At 47.6% G+C, this 7,644-nt stretch overlaps 1 protein-coding gene across 2 annotated transcripts in view; it reads right to left on the reverse strand.

Moving 5' to 3' along the window:
• SUSD6 (sushi domain containing 6) overlaps positions 1-7,381 on the reverse strand; it is a 66,869-nt gene extending 59,488 nt beyond the window's left edge. The window contains exons 1-2 of one of the 2 annotated variants that reach the window (XM_015864724.1): positions 7,256-7,381; positions 2,095-2,179 (exon numbers count right to left, since the gene is read on the reverse strand). The gene's annotated coding sequence lies outside the window, so the exon portion shown is untranslated. Of the gene's footprint in view, positions 1-2,094; positions 2,180-6,415; positions 6,537-7,255 lie in introns of those variants that run through there. The other variant, XM_015864725.2, reaches the window with a different exon arrangement.
• Positions 7,382-7,644: the final 263 nt, after the last annotated feature.

The following is a 7,644-nucleotide window of genomic DNA, read 5'->3' on the forward strand; positions in this document are numbered from 1 at the left end:
TGAAGCCTCTCTTTCTCCTCCTCAGTACCTTTTCATATACTTTTTTTCCTTTAGTTCAACTTATTTAGACATTATACCTATACAGCCAAAATTTATGCAGTTTGAAAAGACAGCAGATCTTTATACTGTCACTTCAGGCCTTTCCAAGCCTGCATTGGAAATAAAACCCCTCCAATGAAATGAATGCTATGAGAACACTGAGCTGACATGCTGCCATGAGCTGTGCAGACGCACTCAGTTTCTGTCTTCTGGGGAAGCTCTTTAGCCTGTTTAAATCCTTCCTGTCCCACTGTTATATACTGACACTAAAGAGGGTCTCAAACCACCCTGCAGAGTGAACAGCATCTAGTGAAAGGCTGCAAACCCCCTTACAAATTCACCAGGAGGGCAGCTCAGCCAGACTCAGACCAGATTATCCACTGAGGATTGTCACCAACTATCCCCAGGAAACCTGCTATCACAAACCAAGAGTCTCAGCTAGGATATCTGCTTTTATAAGTACCAGGATGAGCTTCTCCTCAGCTCTGTATTGCCACAGAAAGGCTAAAGAGGCCTTATCAGTACAATTCAACCCTTCCTTCTTGAGCTGCAAGACATTTTGTAACAACTCTGTCCAACCTCTCACATCAGACCAGTCCAGGATCCTTACCACCATTTCCCACCCACCACTGCAAACAGAAGGTAGCAAAAATGTATGGTCATAGTGGACTATTTTCTGTGTTATATTACACATAAAAATGTATTTTGCTATATGCTTAGGCTTCAAGATCTCCTCTACTGCTAAGCACTTTATCTTTAGATGAGGAGGAAATCATTAGCACAAAACAAAGCAATATACATAGTTTGCACATACATTCCTCCTAGGAAAACTGTAAAGCTCCTTGTACCCACAATCAAAGGTTTGTCAGTTTAAGGATGTTTAATATCCTTTGAGAAACAATTTTTGTTTGCTCAGCCAATAAAGGCAGAAAGACACATGAAGAAAGATACTTTAAGTTGCATCTCTGTGCCTACTTGCACTTTTTCAGTCACACATCCCAACATGTAGCACAAGATGCCACTATGATCAAATCCAGTATAGCTTCCTCCAACGAAGTTACTTTTCCACTTAATGATATGAAAAACAAAGGTGCACAAATCCATCAAGAAACCCATTTAAAGCATACAAGCAACACGCATGTGCACCCGAAACCATCTCAAAACGATTTAGACGACACTCCCAGTGAGAACCCTTAGAACTCACCCCTTTGCACTCAAGCTGGCAGTTGCCTGAAGCAAGGCCAGCAGGCCAGCACAGCACTTAATGCCTCATCACTGCTAGGGGAGCTGGGGGAAGAAAGAGGTGGCAGCTGGAGGAATTATCCACTTCTGATTAGCATCAGAACAAAGGCTCACATTAGTCCTGTCAGCAGCAGGGCACCCCGAAAGCACTGAGTAATAACCCTGTTGAAAGCATTAGAGGGATATTCCTCCGTCCCTGCTCAATCTACATCTCATCTCTAAGATAGAATGGAGGGTGATGGGGGCGGGGGCGGTTTGGAGCAAGGTCCAAAAAGCAGCTTGATGTTTAATTCTTTGAAAAGCAGACTCTGGCACTGTCTTAGCACTAATTCTGTTCTAGCTTCTCAAAAGTAGCATCTGGGAGCAGATATGGGAAAAACAAGAGAGAAAAAAAAAACAACCACAAGCAGAACGCATTTTCTGTTCTTTGAATAAGACTGAATAGTGCAGGTGGCTTATCGTGCAAGGTTAACTCTGGAAGGCAGAAAGAGTTCAACAGTTTCTGTAACAAAGGCAAGAGGTGGTAATGGAGTGAAGAATACAAAAGAAAAACACCCTGTGGTACATGAGCACCGTTACAAAGTCAGAGTTTCAGGAAAAAGGATGAAGCACAGTTATAAAATTGTAATAAAATATTTTAACATAGAATTCAAAAGAGGAACCAACACTAGCAGCATGTGGATGTCTCATTACAGCAGAATATGGAAGGCAGCACATTCTGACAAGTCTGGAGAACAGTCTCTGGTATTTGGACAAAACACACGTTTAAAAAGCAAAGAGAAATAAAAGTAAGCACGTTAGCTTTCATCTTACCTGGTGTTGGCAGAAGTTAGCATACAACAGTCGTTGTTAGTACAACACAAGTGACGATTCAGTGGTGGTAGGTTGATTTGCACACCTAGAATGCACAAAAAAAAAGATAAGGGTGTTATCACATAAATGAGATAAAAAAGAAAAAGTTCCATTATTTCTTTTAGAACACACGCATATAGAAATGCTTCTGCTAAATTCATGCCTGGGTTTGAGACAAAGATCTCCCGTTTATTTCAGTATTAATACTAGAAGCTCAAAAGGTGGCTATTAATAAGGTGACTACGTAACCTCCAGCTCAGTTGGAAAGCACAGCAACTAACTGAGAGCTGAGCAAACCGAGTATCAAAAAAAGTAGAAGCTGTGCAGAAGGGGGAATTTCTGGCTTGCCCGCTTAAAGGTTTTGCTGTTAAACATTTAAATAACACCACATTTCAGTATGTAATGACATGCCAACTTTCTGACTCTCAGAACACGCAAGTCCTTCAAGACAGTCATAAAGCAAACCAGAAGCAGCCTTGAGATGAAGTTCCCACAGCTAACAAAATGAGAAGCAAACCCAGCGGGCTTCTCTTGTCCCTTACTCAAATAGCCATATGCTTATCAAAACACACATCCCCAACTGTGCAGTCCTGCAACCCGTACCTACAAAGAAGCCTTTGGTGGGTCTCTATTAGCAGAGTTGTATGCATGGTTTTATAGACTCCGCTCACAATTCCTATGATGAGTCTCTAGCATATTTTTGTTGCACATCACAGAAACAGTTGACAGCATTTCGGGATCATGCAGCTCTTAAAGGAGTTGTAATTAACATCAGAGCACCTAGCTAGATCTAACAAAATGCCTTACGAGAGCAATCGGCACAAGTGGTCTCCAACACTCAAAGGAGATTCCGGCAGATCCTACAATGTAACTGTGTTAGTGCAGGCTGCCTCAGTATCTATTGCTTAAGGATTTCAGAAGTTATTTACCAAGTGAAAACAAACCCACAGCAATGTTAAACAGGTCCAGGACATTCCAGAGTTCCACTGATCTATGTATTTAAAACTATAAATACAAGTTACATCTCCTTTCAAAACAAGCTACTTTTGCAACTACCACTGAAAACCAGAGACCAGGTACACATTTATCTACTGAAAGCTCTGTATTTTCATATAGCACAAGAACATCACTCTCACAGCCTCTCATACAAAAATAAAAACATATAAAATGAACCAATCAACGGGATTTGATTAATTAAACCTCTTAAAACTTATGTTCCCTTACAGTCCTGCAGGAAGAGATCTAATGCAATATTATTTGATATCTTCTTTGCTCGTCTTCATTCCCAAACTAGATTCAAACTTGGGTTTGCTCAGAGACAGCTTAACTTCTAATTCACTTTATTACAAAACCCCATTAAACCAAGGCAAGAGACAACCAGGAGCAGTAGCAAACCACAGAAACATTTATCTACAAACAGACAGCAAAATGATTCCAGAGTAAGCATAAACACTGGTAAAGTTCTCAAAATGGTTCTGCATTTTTTTAAGCATAAGCTAAGGATGGAGACACAGAATTTGAATACCGGTTCCCTTCCAAGGAGGAGGTTAAATGGGGCACATCTCAGCCTGGCAGGTTCAAGGGTAAGTCATTCTCATAACAAGTAAGTTTACATTGCTGGCCTGAAAGCCTTTCTGCTTTGCAGCACAAACACGATGCAGCGTTCCCCTCTGCCCTTTACTGTGCCCTATCAGCTCCAAAAGCTGCATTTACCTTGCCTAAAGGTTACAGCTGCAGAGGGGACAAACTCCCTTTCCAGTTAATGCTTGCTTGCAACAGGAAAGCGAATTTACGGCTGAGTGGGCTGGTTGCCAGGATAGCAGTTTCCCCCGGGGAATCACCAGAATGACATGAGACACATTGATCCTGTGGAGAAGGTTCCCAGTGCATGCTCCACTTTCAGAGCCTGCCCATTGTTCAATACCCCAGCAGAGCTGGGGGAAGGGGCAGCTGGAGCACACGGGAAGAGTTCTACACATCTAACTTCAGGTCCTACAGCTCTTCAGGAGCCAGCAATTACCACACACAGATATCACATATTAGAAAGCAAACACTAGACCATGCTGCACTGGTCTTTGGAAACCTCCAAAAGAAAAACAAGTGCACGGGTCAACCTGGAAGCTGCAAGTTCCCAAAGAGCTCTCAGTGCATTACCATCAGAAACATCCTCTTACCATCACTAGGTTCAGTTTGCAAACATCCTGCTTGCACGCTGCCCAGAGCTGGATGGGTAAGAACACTGAGCTTCCTGTGAGACAACACTGGTTTCCATTGCTTTGTATCAAAACAAACAGCAAACCAATGTTGGGCGCAAATATTTCTTGCCACATACAAAAGCTCACTTCCTAGAATTTATAAAAAGCATTTCCACTGGTTAAGCCTAAGATCAATTTTTGCAACTGCTGAGCAAACAAGCCTGCTAGCAGAATGAAAGAAGATCCGGTCTGCAGAACTACAGAAAGGCAAAGCCTGATCAACAACAGAGGTTCTGAAATAGAGTGCCTCATCTGTTCCTAAACTCCCGTGTTGGGGGTCAGATCGTTACATCTGGAGCAATTCCATTTGTACCAAACACAGCTTCAAAACTGAGATCAAACACGTACTGACGGCATTTTGAAAGATGTGGTGCTTGTCACGATGGTTGGATAAACGTAATTACAAACTACCGTACTTCTGGCAAGAGAGGTTTGCTGTAACCAGTACCACATTATGAGCAAACATCTTTGCTACAGATGGGATAGGGCTTCCCTTTTCCTGCTCTCAGATATGCCTGCGTGCTTCTATTTACCTGCTCCCAAAGCAGAAAGGAAAGGGAACCCCTGCTGCCCCCAAGCCCCTCTGTAAAGCAGAGCAGGCCCAGCCCGGGCACAGAAGGTCCCCTCACCCCCAGCTCAGCCCCGTGGCTGAGGTCAGCCAGCTCCAGTGCTCTGCAGGGGCTGAGGGTGCAGGGAAACCCAGTGCCAAATGGAATGCAGGGGAAAGCAGGGGGAATGCCACGGAATGCTTGCACGCAACTGACCTGTCATGCAGACACTTGCAGGCTTCTCCAAGAGGAACGCAGATCAGCAAGAACAAACACAAAGGAAGCAAAGAGGAAAAAAGCCCCGGGTTCTGGGTGCGTATGTCAGACTCTACTGACCTGACAAAGGCCAGCAGCTCACATCTGTTTTCTCGCAAAAGCGGAACAAGTGAGAGATGTGTTCGGGTGGCAAGGATGTGGGTAGGCACGGCATGAACAAGCACATTGATAAGAAGAAGTGATGTAACAGGAACAGCCCCAGACACAGAAACCCAAGTCTGCAGCTAAGGCTGCACAGCTGAGGTTAAGACTGCTGCAGACTGCTCTCACTGTGAGCTAAGGCCGTTCTGGAGGCAGGAACAGAATAGCTGAAAACAAGCATGATCAGAAGACAGAACTAATCCTGTCAGAGCCGCTGTGCTGCGGGCAGGACAAACCCCAGCGGTAAGCACTGCTGGCTGGCTCCCCAGCAGCTCCTGCCAGCTCCAGCAGCCATGTCAGCCCACCTTCACTGCTGCACTAAACATAAACTCTGCCGGTAACTGCCCGCAAACTGCAGAGACTCAGTGAACTGGGCGATCCGAGGATGCCCCGCACTGCTCATAGAGCACAGGTGGCCAATTTGCATGACGAGCAGAGAGGTGACAGAACCAGAGCTTCTGCTGCCGGGAAAGAGCAAAACCGTAAAAGAGCGGCTGGGAAATGTCAGCCTCCGGATCATTGCTTTCCCAGACCTCACCGAAACATCTGCATAGGAAAAAAAACCTTTGAAAGCACCGACACGAGGGCAACTGGATTTTCACAGCAGCTTTTAAGATGAGGTTATAACTTCCTTATCATGTGCTACTTTGCTCTACAAGGACGTTCAACGCTCCAATAGAGCACAGCAATGAGAATCCCCTTCGATTTTACCAAGCTCGCTAGATGACACGACAGCTCCTTCAGGCACATAAAGGCTCCCCTCTACAGAAACAAGCCTTCCTACCATCAGCAGCATTGCTGTCAGCAGCACTTCTATCCTCTGGCTGTCTGTGAAATGCCAGTTTATGCAACAGGACAAACAGATTGAGGAAGACAGATAAGTCTCCAAACAAGAGAGAAGTTGATGTACTTCTCAAAGTTCTGCTCGTTATCAGAAGTCACAAAAAGACAGAAGTGTGTCCAGCGCCACAGCAGCACTCGACCACAGAGCCCTGCACTGAAATAAAGGGACAGACACACATGGCATGTAACCAAGTGGCAGCAGACAGGCAGATAAGGCACCTGAGGGGGAGGTGAGGAATAAAATCGGCGATAAACCAAAGCCACAGAAGCAGCGATTCCCCACGGCACCGGCGTTTAACATGCAAACCGCCCTCTGCTGAGACATCTCGCCTCTCTTTGATGTACGCAGACAAGTTCTAACAGGAGGTGCGGGACGGGAGAGTCCCCTCTGCCCATTATCTCTGCTGTCTATCGCCGCTCCTGCGCAGAGGGGGGGAAAAAAGAGATAGAATAACAACGAATAAAGTGTAAAAATCGCTCTTAGTGCAGGAGAGAGGCACTGTGCTGCCGGCTATGAGGCAGGGTGCTGGTGCCCGGTGTCTGCAGCCCCTGAGAGCAGAGAGACGAGCTGAACGCAGGGCACAGTGAAGGCGTTCCGGAGACGCTCAGCTCTCCAGCAGAAGGAATCGCGGAGCTCACAACCCCCCTCCGAGGAACTTTTGCTCCCATTGTTCTCAACGAGCCGCTCCAGAAAGCTCCGAGCTCGCACTGACAACGCGTGAGGCTGCCAGGAGCAGCACCATTACATAACAGCAATGACGGGAACACGCACAAAGGCACAGCGAGAGGCGGGCGGACGGCTGCCCTCCTACCCCAGCCCTACGAGCTCCAGGACACCCCCTGCTCAACACCGACACCCTCCCACCCCCCTCAGCCTCACGCCATCACCCCATACACAACACAAACCGTATTAACGCCAACCCACCGCCGAGCGGACCCAACGCACCACAGCACTTTATCACCTCTCCCTCCCGTCTCCTCGCCCGCCCAGGTGCACGACGCGGGCCCCACACCCCACACCCCACACCCCACCCTCCGCTTCTCCCTTCGGCTGCTCACCGGCCCGGCTGTGGCGGAGGGGCGGTGGGGTGCGAGCTCGGGGCTGAAGGTCGGCGGCCTCGCGCCCCGGCCGGCGCCGCCGTCTTGCCCGCCCCCAACCGCCCGCGCGTCGCGTTCCAGGCCCCGCCTGGTCGGCCGCGCACGGGGCGGGGCCTGGAACGCGACGCGCGGGTCTTAAAGAGGCCGAGCTCCCTTATCCAGCCCTGTCTGCTCGCTCAGCCTCGGGTCGGCCCCACCCGGGTCGCCACCGCCCTCTGGTGGCACTGCCCGACAATTCCAGGTGTGGAGCCCTCAGTACAAAAAGGACATTGAGATTTTGGAAAGGGTCCAGAGGGTCATGAAGATGATCAGGGGGCTGGAGCACCTCAACTATGAGGACAGGCTGAGGG

This window comes from Coturnix japonica, chromosome 5 (genome assembly GCF_001577835.2).
Source record: "Coturnix japonica isolate 7356 chromosome 5, Coturnix japonica 2.1, whole genome shotgun sequence".
NCBI lineage: Eukaryota > Metazoa > Chordata > Aves > Galliformes > Phasianidae > Coturnix > Coturnix japonica.